The sequence below is a fragment of the Struthio camelus genome, chromosome 1 (genome assembly GCF_040807025.1).
Source record: "Struthio camelus isolate bStrCam1 chromosome 1, bStrCam1.hap1, whole genome shotgun sequence".
NCBI classification, from domain to species: Eukaryota; Metazoa; Chordata; class Aves; order Struthioniformes; family Struthionidae; genus Struthio; species Struthio camelus.
The window spans coordinates 222,687,301-222,699,664 of record NC_090942.1 but is presented as its reverse complement, the minus strand read 5'-3'; the positions used below and the strand labels follow the sequence as shown (position 1 = coordinate 222,699,664).

Below are 12,364 nucleotides of genomic sequence, written 5' to 3'. Positions count from 1 at the left end.
GAGCCCTGGAATCCAGAAATTCCCTGGGAAATCGGTCAACGCGCTCAACGTGTGTTTGCAGCTGGCTGCATTGCTCCCACTGCTCCACTGGTTGTGTCACCCCAGGGCTCACACATAGACACCTAGAGCCCTGCGACATGCCCTGGGGTGCCTGGAGTGTTCACATGGGGGTGGCAGAGTGTAGGGGTGGCAAAGGATGGAGAGGAGGTCCGTGAGGTAGCTGGAGGATGGAGGTTTACCTTGGGCATCTCAAATGGACTAGACACCTGCACATGGGCAGCTAAGATAATTTGGTGAGTCCTCAAATGGATTGGTTGGGCAGAGATGGTGTTGGGTGGAAAAAGTCTTGTCCCTCGAGCTCCATCCTGATGATGCCCTCTGTCCTCTTGCCATAATTGGTGTGCAGCACAGCCAATACTGATCCTCCTGCCTAGGATGGAAGATCCAACAGAGGACAATCCTTCTGGCTGCTGGACATTTGGGCTGGAAAAACTGGCACTGGGTTTAACCTTCCACCCCCAGTGCAAGAGCTTCAGATGAGTCCCAGGCGCATGTTTCAGAGGACCCAACCCAAATTTCCTGCTGGGTCTGATGAGGTCCCTGCAGCCAACTGTGAGCCCAGAGTACCCATCAGGCCAAGGCTCTGTGGGAGCTGGGAAGCTTTGTCTTTTCTGGGAATTTAGAAAAAAAACAAATTGGTTTTGGTCCAAGTGGGATCTATTCTACGAGTATCCGCCATCCCTATGTCTCAGCGTTTCTCGAGAACTGTGTGTTTCAGCCTGTCTTCCTCTCACACCTGCTCGCTTTGAGCCCAGCAGACGTCAGCAGCAGATGATGGGGGAGCTGATCCTCTCCTCCCCCAGCGTGTAGATGATTAAGCTCTTTCCAGGCTTCCTTTCCTCTTACCGACACACCCTGATGTGCCTTGGAGTCTCCGGGTCGCTTCCTCTCGTTGGTTTTCTTTGCTCTTGAGGCTTAAATGAACTATTTGTGGATTCATGGACCCTGGCCATGTGTGTCATTTCTGTCTTAGGCAGACACCTTGCAGTTGTCTCCTGCAGCATCCCTCCATTCCCATTTTTCATCCTTCTCCCCTACTGGTCTGCAACGTCAAGTTAATGACAAGACACCAATGACTTTGCGTGTACTTCTAATATGACGGATCCTTAGGGGGTTGGTGAAGGTTTAATTTGGACACAACCTGGAGGGACCCTCAAGTGAGCTAAGCCAGGACCCCAATGAACCATGAGCAGGGCTGGGGAAGCTGGCAATGAACCCAGCTGAGCTCTGAGGTCCCTAAGGGTGATAAACCTACCCCAGGCCACCCTGCAGGGATTGCTGGGCTTGGCTGGCTAGGGAGACCCAGCAGGGACCCTGAGCAGCCTCTCCTACTATGCTGGCTCCTCCAAAGCTCAGACAAAATGCCAAGATGAACAGCAGAGGTAGGAAGGAGAAAGGAAGATGGTAGCAATGACCAAGTGCCACAGTCACCCCGGGCACCATCCTCTTTTGGGGATGAGACCCCCATGTCTGTGGGTTTTTGCAGCCAGCAAGTCCCACGGCTTGGATCTTCCTTGGACGAAGGAGATTTCCTAGGGCGGGATTCACTCGGTGGCGTCCTTTGCTCTTGTCCACCTCCATTGCTATGAGGATCTGCAAAGTGGAAGGTCATCAGCTCTCACCACATCATCATTACAAATATTGCACTTTCTCCTTTTGAGGGCAGGGCTGGGGTTTTTGAATGGAAGCATCTCTGGATTTTGCATGGGTAAGTGTAAATCAAACACCTCCAGGCTGGCCATAATCACTCATTCAGCTCCTTCCCCTCCACCCTGTGCCAAAACATCCCCCTAACCCTTCAGGATTTTCTCCTCTTTGCAGTTCCTCCTGTCCCTGGAAGACCCCAAGCTCCTGACATACGGATGTCCTGGATAGGTGTCTTGCTCTTGTCACCAACAGAACTCTTTAAAAATAGGCATCATCCCTGTCTGTCACAACGGCATACTGTGGCTCAGAGCAGAGCTGTAACGAGGCTTGGGGACCCAGCATCCCTGTGCTAGTGCTGGGAGAATTGGGGTCTTCCAGTAGTCCACGGAAAGGGTCCATATACCAGGCAATAACAAAAAGGAGTCCAAAAGCAAGCGGTCAGCCCCAGGGGAACTCTGCTGTACAGAGTCACCTGGGCCAGTAGCCCATCTCTAACAGCAATCAGGATGGTCCAACTTTGCGCAGCCTCATCATTCTGCAAAGGAACCAGCTGTCTTCATCCATGTTAGATCTGCTACCTGTCATGACACTGCCAGAGGTGGCTGGGAGGCTACCTGCAGTGTCTGTGCTCTCAGCAAGCTCAGCTGCACCAAAGGGTTTCTGGAGAGGAGCTGGGTTGGGGTGAGCATGGTCACAGTGAGAATCTCTCTGTTCTACCCCAAAAGGGACAGCAGAAAACTAGTGGGTTGCCTCCCTTTGCAGTAAGGTGTGCAGCCTAGTGGTGGGCTCCGGAGACCCCCTATCAGTCAGGGGAAAGAGATTTAGGATCTGGCTGTCAGGGGAGCACATCCCAGTCTTAGCACATCTCAGGGCTCAGCTCTCCTCGGCTTGTTCATGGGCGCTCGGCAGCAACACACGCTGCCAAACCTGCGCAGCCGGCAGCAGGAGCTGGCCATGCTTCCAGCTCCCAAGGGTTGGTGGAGGAGCACACTGTGTCCCTTCAGCTTGCTGCCTCTGGGCTCCTCCTTCGCCTCTGGTTTCCGGACCACGTCTACAGAGAGGGATGAGGAGGTCAAGGCACACGACACCTGCAGGTACCTCTGCTATTTCCCATCCGGGAAAGATTTAAAATAACTTCCCCCCCAACTTGTTACAATTTCCTTGATCATTTGTTTGCTTTGGCAGCTTGGCCAGAGGCAGAGCCCCAGCCAGAGAGATTTTCCTCTGGCAAAGCAATTGCCCTCGAGTCACAGCCACGTGACAACCGTGTTGCCTGCTCTCCTGGGGCTGGGGTTGCCTTGTCCTCTGCAGCCTGTGGGACCAGATACTTGGCTCCCAGCCTTGTCAGTGGGCCTGGAGAGAGAGGCTGAGCTGCTGCCTGAAGCAAAGGTAAATGTTGCTTCCCTTTTAGCTAAATATCTTGGGATGGGAGATTGGGACAGTCTGAGTGATGCTGGGGCAAATGCAGACAGGTCACTTCAGCATCTGATAATCACCTGCCTGGTGGTTCCCCACAACTTGGGTTTGATGTCTGGGCTTAGCCAGAGCTCAGAGAAAGAGCTGGACAACCTAAATTGGTTTAGGAAGCATTAGCCTGATCCCATATTAAAAGGGCATAGCATTAATCAATGCCTGCCTTAGCACAGGCTGCAGGACCGTCGTTAGATGGAGCCAGGGTAAGAAAAAGGCAAGGAAAAGGGAGGTCAAGATGAGCTAGCAGGAGGAAGGGAGATGTTTTCATTCAATATTGTCATATTTCCTGTGCCTTTTCATTCAATATTGTGGTATTGCCTGTCTCCTTTCATTCACCAGGGAGTCTCTGGCACTCTCAGAAACAGCAGCTCAGAGCCCTACTCTCAGTTTTACTCCATGATATGGGAGAAGGAATGACCAGGTAAGGGCTTTCCTGGGGCAGCTCTCCGTTGCTTGGAGCAGTGCTTAACCCCATCCTGTCATGGGCCTCCTATGCCACCAAACAGGTCTCACCACTAGGAGCTGGTCCAAATTTCATCTTGGTCTCTCTTTACTCATCTGCAGACTGTGGGCTTCAAAAGAGCAATGTCCCAAGACAGGGATTTAAGGGTAGTGGAGATGTGAGAAATGCCTCCTTGTGCCCACCCTAGCTCATCCTTACCTGCTCCATTGCTCTGAAGCTGAAACCCTCCCTCCAGCCCCGTCCCATATGGGTTTTGGGGTACCAGACCCTATAGCGGTCTCTCCTCCCCACCACGAGCCGCTTGCATCCCCTGTGGGCCAGCGCAGTGTGGAGAAGGAGAGAAATCACAGATTTAATGCTTTGCATTCAAACGAGGGACTCTTTCTTTGCTCGCCAGGGCCAAGGCCAGGGCATCTGGCAAGGTGTCCCCTGCTGTTGTCCCAACAGACAGATGCATCAGGTCCCTGCAGACAGGACCACTGGGCATTTTATACCCAATAAATGCGGTTCTCTTGCTCCATTGGCAACTCCTGTTGCCGTTTCCCTTCATTGGGTTGTGTCACGCTCGCAGACTCAGAAAGGATCGTTTGCCTGCCAGGAACACACAGGGACCCAGTAGGCTTTCAGGCTCTGGTGGTTCCTGGGCTGGAGGTGGTGTATCACACTGGCGGCAATGGCAAATATTTGATTGGTGACTTCCTCATCAAGAGGTGAAGGTTGCTCAGCGCTGCCTGTGGTCACGGCTGGCACCAGGAACCCAGGATTCCCTGTCTGGTGGCTCTGCTACGATGGTGGAGCCCCTTGCGATTGCCAGTGATCCCCATGCACACACATTGCTGATTAAAAGAACCTTCACATTGCTACTCGAAACGAGGTATTACCTCCAACAAGCCTAATCTACTCCCAATATATTGCAATATTGCTGCTTTATGAGGCGATATCTGGCCACATATTGGTTCCCCTTTGCATTTCCCTGGACAAATTTGGGTTTTCCTGGGGTGCTGCTTGTAAATCCAGAGCTCCCTCAAGTGTCTCTGGACACTGCACGGTCACTAAAGAATATCCAAACCGAAGCAAAAGAATGAGAAATAGGTGGGCAACGCAAGTGAGGAAGGCACCCAGGTGTCCCTGCCCCTCCGTTTCAGAGAGGACCCAGCTGGACACTTCTTTTGAAGTGGATATAAGGAGAACATCTGTTTTATGTTTCGCATCATCTAGGCAACTTCTTGTGTGGAACAACTCATGTGATCTCACTTCTCTCTTTCGTTTCTGCTTTTCAGAAAAGCACAGTCTTCTCAAAAAGGAAGAAAAAGGAAGCCAAGTCCCAAGAGTTTCCCCCCCCCCCGCAAGAATTTCCCTCTCTTTTATAGGAAGAGAGTAACCGAGATTTTCTAGGAAAAGCCAGAATTCTAGAAAACCGGGACAAAGTTTTCTCTTCCATCACTTACAGATGGACAAAAAAAGCTGCCAGGGTGTAGACTTGACATTTCTACTCAGACAACTACATTCGGTGTGATCATAACATCTTATATGTAGAGTCGAGCGATGACCCTGGCATTAACCCTCATTCATTGATGGGTAACTTGCATTATTCTGCATTGGCTGTTGGGCACTGACAGGGGCTGAACCACAACACGTCAGGGGCTGAACAGGAAGGTGAACTATAGCAAGGAGAATATGGTCCTCAGAGTCTATCAGCTGTTGGGTACAGGCAAGCCAGGCATTGGCCTTTGGGCAGGGACAAACTAAGCATTGCTATTGCAGCTTCCTTTTCGATGTGTCACCTTGCGGTGCCGCGTTCAAGGACCTGAGAACTTTGCACCTGCTTTTGGGTGCTGCAGGGAGGAAGGGAGGTTTTCAGACACAAGTCAGGATGGGGATCCTGGCCAGCCCTGGGGGAGATGCATACCAGAGACCACCGGCCCTGCTGATGTGGAGGCCAGGCTCTGCCCCATGCATGCTCTGTCCTTGGAATTGTTCAGTTCCCAACTGGAGAAAGCCCTGAGCAACCTGGCATGAGGTCATCACTGACCCTGCCTGGAGTAGGAGATTGGACAGGAGACCTCCCAAAGTCCCTTCCCAGAACTGATGAGTCTCTGCCCACACCACAAACCCAGACATGAGGGCCAAACCTGAAAAACAGAGCATTGCAACTGCCCTGGTGTCACCGGGAAGGGGGAAGGCCTTAACAATAGCTCTACTCATAAATCACATCCGTATGGAGACACTGTCTTATCCTCCAGAGCAGGGTGTCTATGGCCAGAGGGAACATCCCCAAGCCAACAACACACTGTGCTGGGGCCTGAATTAGCCTGGGCCCATCCAGAAATTAGAACTTAGAAGTGCCAAGAAACATCATTGGGATACCCCAGGGCTGAGGGAAAGATGTGAAAATGCACCACAAAACCTAGGAGATAAAGCTATACAGGTCTGAAGCCCAATGCTTTTGAAGGACGCAAATCATCACTTGAGAGAGAAAATCAAGGCTGGCTTTCTTTCAGAAAGGGTAGAGAGAAACCTTGAGCCTGCAGCTGCAGTAAACCGCCCTGCATGGATCCAGTGTCACTTCCAGCCGGAAGATTCATGAATCATCCTGTGCAAAGCTTCTTCTCCATTCCCTCCTGAGGAAGAGCTAGTGACAGCACAGGGCCGTGGTTGTTCACTCTTTTTTGGCACAGTGATGGGGCGCAGACCTGTCCCTTGCTGCACAGAGGGTTCCTCCTCGGGGTTGTCCCTCCTGCGGTTGTCCCTGGTGGCACATGGCTGAGCTCAGGGTGGAGGTGGGCTGCCAAGGGGGCTGAGGAACCATCTTCTGGGTCCTGTAGCTTCTTGGTGCCCAGATGAAACTCAGGGCCACCTTCTATGAATCCCCTCTCCAGGAAGCTGGTAGAATCCCTCGCCTGACCTCCTGGTTGAATATCACTGTAAAATTCACCCGCTTGGCCCCTAATGTGTGTTTTGGCTGAAGCACCACCTCCCTCCAGAGAGGAAGGCTACACTGCAGGCTCCTAGGGCTCTTTGCTCTTGGAAAACATCCGTGCTTGTTCTCCTTTGATTAAGTTTGGCCTTAGCTCCTAGGTCGGTGTTTTTGGGAGGCCTCTCCGCTTATGTGGGAGTGTTGGGTCAAGTCCCTTGGCAGCTGCCATCAACATGCTATGACACCTATGTCCCTGGGTACCAGGAGAAGGCCCTGAGAAATGGCCCACTGTGGCCACAAGGACTCTGTATGGCTCTGACAGCTGGAGATGGAGAGGAGACAATAGCCATGTGGCACTCCAATTCGTGCTCCAAAATATCCTTTCCTTGGGGCTGCTGAGTGCTGGGTAGCCCTGACCTTCAGGAGTGATGAAAGATATGCTGGATCTGGGCAGATTCTCCAGCCAACAGAGGAGGCTGAGCAGACTCAGGAGCAGATTCTGTGTGAGACGGAGATAGGACATCCAAAGCACATATATAACCAGGAAAGTTGGTTCTCATCCACAGAGGATGAGCGAGGAGGGAGCCAGGAGGCGGGGAGGAAGAGGGCAGGGGCTGGCACTGGTGGGCCAAAAGCAAGTCCTGAATGCTGAGACCCTCAGAAGGTGGAGACCTGGAAGAGCACAGGACATTTGCTTTCTGACCAGTAAATCCCAGCTTGCTCAGTGCCACCGGTAGCTAGCGCCAGCCATTTCCCATTGGCATGCTGGGAAGGACCAGCCAATTGGTGCAGGGGTAGCTTTGCCCATCCACGGACCCCAGCCCCACTGAGGGTGAAGCCAGTGGCTCATGCATGCCCAGGGCCCCTCCGCCTGCCACCTTGCCCTCCCACGCTGCTTTGAGAGCCGTAGACCTGCCCAAGCCAAAAATGTTAAAGCAGGTCCGTCCCGTTTGGGATATGTTGTAAAAACAAGAAGGCAGCATGTTTCTCCGTGTCGGGGCAGGGAAAGGAGGAGATTTTGACTGCAAACAAGATCATCTTGTTCCCACGCGCTGTGGTGGTGGCAGGCAGCGTGCACACATGCTCGGAATGGGGCAGTTCTGGGTAATTTTAACTCGTGACACTGCTGCTGCGAGTGATAGTTCCCTTTCAGCAGAGTATCAACCTCTCTACCGGGTATAATTTTCCTATCTTCTTCCCACAAATAAGCTCATATCTTTTTTTTTAGCTAAACAGACAGCTTATCCACAGGTGCCAGGAAAGAAAGGCACATTTTAAAACTCTTTATTTCAGCTTGATTCCTCTCTTTCTGTGCACATCTAACCGAGAGCACGGAACTAAGTGGGGTGGAAGCTGCTGTAATATAAACTTTAATGATAAAATAGACAGATATAAGATTGACAGCAGTTCATTTGCTTTCCAAGGTAGAGCAGGAGAAGGTAGGGCAGTTGGTGTGTTAAATCACTGCAGCTGACTACTGAGTCTGGCTTTAGGCATCTGGGCTAAAGACACAATACCAGGAACCTAAAATGGTTGCAAACACAACGGGGATCAGCTGCTCCAGTGATACAGCGAGTAGTTATCTATTCCAATGAGTTTTGCCAGTGCACCTAACCCATTAAGGTCTCATTTGAATAAATACAGCAAGTTTTGCCCACGCTGGCGATGTTATCGCAGGGCTCATATTATTTATCATGTTTCGGACAGCTCTGTCCACTGCAGCCAGGAGACAGCGGGAGGATTGCTGCTTTCCTCCAGACCAGCTTTCCAGCCCTCACCATTCACAGAGGAGCAGTTAAAAAACATGGAGTGCGACACCAAAAATAATGCACCAGGCTGTATATATTCCTTACTGATCTGGTTTGGAAATGCTGGGGATCCCAGTCAAGCATAAAGATGCATAAAGTCTGTTTTTTAAATTTATTTTTCACTTTGGCAACAGATCTTGCTACTGTTGCTTTGAAATGCAGGGCAAAATCACAGGACAGCTGAGGTCGTGAAGGGTCCTGGGAGGTCTCAAGTCTTTGGCTGTAACTGCTACTTTCTAGCTGGTCGCCGCAGGCTGGCCACTTGCACAGGGCTGGTGCATCCCGGGAGAAAGACCCTGCGTCCTCATTGAACCCTGCTGTGGCTCCCCTTTGTTTTCCTGGGGGTACTCAGGAAAATTAAGGACCGCTTGGCCAGATGCCTTCTAGCTGAGCTCCTGGTAGGTGAAAGAGCTGGGACCTCGGCTCCTGACAGCAGGCACCCCCATGTCCTCAGCTCTCTGCTTCAGAGATGCTTGCCCAAGGTCACCGAGGAGGTCTGTTACCAGGGTTGGGAAATGACCCCAGATCTCTCATTTTGCACTGTGCCTCTTTCTCCTTCACTCCTCTCCTGCAGTTAAAGACTAGGGTGAGGAGGAGCAGCTTTGGCATAAACAGAAAAAAAAAAAACCCCTTGTGAAATAGGTTTAATTTAACATAGCCAGCAATCCTAGGCATTTCCACTTCCTTCCTATTATTATTTTACATGATCCTCTATTCTTGGATACTCAGGAAAAATTTATTCTAACGGAAACAAAACAATAACAAACACAATTAAAATAAAACCAGAAAAATAGTATTGATCATATATAAGAAGTTGGCAGGGCTTCCAGGAAGATTTGAGCTGTATCTCCTGCAGGTCGATGTGACTGTGTCATATTTGAACAAGCAGATACACATTGCCATTTGAGGGAGGGGTGGAGATACAATGTTGTCTTCAAAGCCAAAACTGTGTCACTGAGAGGTGGACATGGGGGCAGTCAGAAGCATGGCCTGTTCAGCCAGGTTGTCCGGGGTTTGCTCTCCAGTGGTGGTGCTGGTGCCTGGGGGAGCTTTCCTTTATGCCACAGGCATAGCTCTAGCCAAAGCTTTTGGTCCCCAGGGACGCACCCACCTTCCTTCTTGTAGTTATGCTCCCTCCAGCCCTGATCTCTTCGTGCCACCCTTGGGATCAGCATGTGCCATCTCCTTTTCAGCTGCACCTCTCCTGAAACTGGTAGCACTTGCAGCGGCTGGTGGGCTTGGACCTCTTCAGTCCAGACTGGCCCTCGCCAACATGTGTGGCTCTAAGCGCAAAGCATCGGCAGTCAATGGGACCTCATCTTCCAGAGGCCAAGGGCGTGGGCTGCTACCAGTTTGCCGTAATCAAGCATGTCCTTAAATATCCTTCTGCCAGGCACTTTGACATCTGTTTTTTTAACACAGAAGAGGAGACACTGGATCACTCCAGCAGGATGAGAATGGCTGAAAACAACTCTTGGCTAATCAAAACCTTGGGGCATGATGCACCTGGGCGTCCCATCTCACACTGGAGCTCCTGAATGTGCTTTTCTGCTCAGTCACTGTGGAATGGCTGAGCTGCATCCTGCGTGGTTGAGCTGCTGCCGGGTGAACATACAAATGCCCTGGAAAGCACCTGGTCCCAGATATTAGGAGCTGCCTCGTGGCCCATGACTTATCCACAGCAATGATCTACGCTGGCTGTTCCCTAAGTCAAGCTCATGGCCTCCAGAGAGAACACCTATCTTCACAGTGTTCATACTTGCAGAAAATTTTTCAACTACAAGCAACCAGGACACCCAAGATCTTGGCTACCACCCTGCTGGCAGCTGGACTTGTCCTCCTGTTTGCTTTTCTCCCTCTTCCTTGCTCTGCATTTCAGCATACTGGCCTCCCTCCTCCGCAACTCCATCACTTGCCAAGAATTAACACAGGAAGGCCCCCAGGTGTTGGAGACGTCACTGCTTGCTTTTCAGAGAAGTCTATGCTGGGAGCTGCATGCAGACAAGCTGATTTCTTGGGCATCTTCCAAGCAGCTTTCTCCAGTGGTTTGTGTTCCTCCCTTGCATCCGTGTAGGTCCTAGGATAGTTGTAGGAGGAAGAAGTGTTCACACCAGCAGGCAACATAAAATGGCTAGCTGATGTGGCGTCATTAACTCTGAACTGACTGGTTTCACCTTCGCTTGCCAGCAGGTTGAGGAAGGTCATCCTCCTCCTCTACTCTGCCCTGATGAAGTCACCTCTGGCGTACTGGGTCCACTTCTGGGCTCCCCACTGCAAGAGAGACATGGCACTACTGGAGAGAGTCCAGTGGAGGGCTACCAGGATGATGAGGGGACCGGAGCATCTCTCCTATGAGGAAAGGCTGAGAGAGCTGGGCCTGTTTAGCCTGCAGAACAGAAGACTGAGGAGGGGACCTCATCAATGTGTCCAAGTATCTAGAGGGAGAGTGTCAAGAGGATGGGGCCAGACTGTTTTCAGTGGTGCCCGGCCACACGACAAGAGGCAACAGGTACAAACGGAAACACAGGAGGTTCTGTCTCAATGTGAGGACAAACTTCTTCCCTGTGGAACAGGTTGCCCAGAGCACTGGCACAGGTTGCCCAGAGCGGCTGCGGAGTCTCCTTCTCTGGAGATATTCCAAACCCGCCTGGACATGATCCTGTGCAATGTGCTCAGGAGGACCCTGCTGGAGCAGAGGGGTTGGACTAGATGATCTCCAGACATCCCTTTCAACCATGGCCATTCCGTGATTCTGTGTGATTCTGTGATTCTCTTCCTCCTCCTTCTCCTCCTCAGGCAATTTAATGAAATTGATTTGGATTATGAATTAACTTCCCTCTTCGAGATTCAATAGAGCCGGAATTGGTATATTAAACAAACAGTAAGTGGTTTATGACTCATGCTATGGCCTTGCTCCAAGCCAAACACAAAAGCAGTGGCCTCAGACAAGCTCTGTGAATTGTTCTGTGTTAAAATCCACAAGGTCCTGGAAAAGAGATCAAACACGTCTCCTGGACACACAGGCATCAGCAGATTCTTCCCGTACGGCCATCAACACCTTCTTCGTTTGCTGATCACAGCTTTCCACCAGGACATGGGGACAGGAGGGACAGGTCAGGCCATGAGGGCAGGGAGAACAACAGGAATCGGAGTGCCAAGTGGGAACAGGGCAACATCTCTACTCCTCCTAAACCTACTGCTAGTCCACAGCAGAAGGTGCTAGCTGCCTGCTAGGCAGAAAACTCTGAAGATGACCCTAAATTCAGCTGGAGCAGGTGAAAGACCTCACTGCTGCCATAACTGTTGCAGGTCCTTCCATGGACCTGGTCTCCAGACCCTCAGCTCCCCAAGCAGAGTGGAGTTATCAGGACATCCCCGCTGCTGAGGAATACCACGGAGAAGAAAAACCTTAGGCCTCAGCAGTACTTGGGTGCTGCGGGGAGACAGACAACATGTGCATGCTTTGGAGACAGACCCCAGCCCAGTGCAGGCATCTCCAGTTGGGGAAGCTGCCGTGGATGTTTTCTCAGCCTCCCTCTTTCAGCCTGGGCCTGTGTCTCACCTGCCACGACATTGGGCAATGCAGCCCTGTCCTGCAGGCTCACAAAGGTCAGGATGTCTATTCTCAAGTGAAATGAGTAATAGTTGTTTGTTCTTTGCAGTAGAAATGATTCAGGCTGTTTTAAATAGTAAAACTGTCCATTTTTATAGTTGTTTCCCTCTTTATTCCCGCTCTAGGATGCCGGGTGGTTTGTATATAGTTCTTAAAATCTGCCTTGACATCTCTCTGGGGGTATTTCCTTTTGGCTAGCTTCTTACACTTTTGTTTCCATTGAAATTCCCTTGCAAGGACAATAGAGGATTAGATTGTTTTCATTGCTCCTGAGCCTGCACAGAGCCATCACAAGTGTCACGGCTGGAAATCAGATAGGGTAAGACTGCTGCAAGGTCCTGGCTGAGGGTGATCCCTCACTCTGCCAGTACCAACGATGCACA

At 51.1% G+C, this 12,364-nt stretch overlaps 1 protein-coding gene across 2 annotated transcripts in view; it reads right to left on the bottom strand.

The window, feature by feature from the left end:
* Positions 1-5,116: 5,116 nt before the first annotated feature.
* P2RY2 (purinergic receptor P2Y2) overlaps positions 5,117-12,364 on the bottom strand; it is a 42,058-nt gene continuing 34,810 nt past the window's right edge. Inside the window, exon 3 of one of the 2 annotated variants that reach the window (XM_068930780.1) lies at positions 5,117-10,639. The gene's annotated coding sequence lies outside the window, so the exon portion shown is untranslated. The remainder of the gene's footprint in view (positions 10,640-12,364) is intronic. The other variant, XR_011138777.1, reaches the window with a different exon arrangement.